Here is a 591-nt window from a genome sequence, read left to right as displayed (position 1 = left end):
TGCTGAAATTCTGAACTACTCTGTGTATGGGGTCCACTTGATCTGTCATTCTAATGTCTGAATCAACATAGGAATTGATGTCAGTCTAGCATTCTAATATCTAACCATGTCTACTTCCCTTTCCAAATATTTACAGGCTCTTCTTTAAATAATCCATTTGAAGATTTGGTCTGGTTCCAGGTTCACTGGTCTGTAAATTCTATTATTTTTGTCCTTTCAAAAACTGAAATATCATTCTCCCATATCTTTTCTTTCACACTTTCCAGCTAGCCATGATTACTCAAAAATTACTACCAATGCCTTTATAGTCTCACTACAAATCTTTGTGGTGACCTGGTAGGATTGTTTCTGTGGTTGGAGGTTGAATTCACTGAAGAACACGTGAGTTTCTTTTACTATTTCCTCAATTATATTTACTATTTCCTCAGATTATACATTTATCCTCCTTTTTCTAGGCTGAAGGGGTCTGCTCCTTGGCAGAGGCAAGGGAAGCAAAATTCAGGACTTATAAATCCCTCTGTCTGCTAAATTTAGTCCAAGCTGTGAGTATATCCTTTCTTTGTTCTTCTTAGTCTAGTGTATCTAGCAACA

Source organism: Lipotes vexillifer, unplaced genomic scaffold (genome assembly GCF_000442215.2).
Source record: "Lipotes vexillifer unplaced genomic scaffold, Lipotes_vexillifer_v1.1 scaffold462, whole genome shotgun sequence".
Taxonomy (NCBI): Eukaryota; Metazoa; Chordata; class Mammalia; order Artiodactyla; family Lipotidae; genus Lipotes; species Lipotes vexillifer.
The sequence above is the reverse complement of the archived record's forward strand: the minus strand, read 5'-3'. Positions refer to the sequence as shown.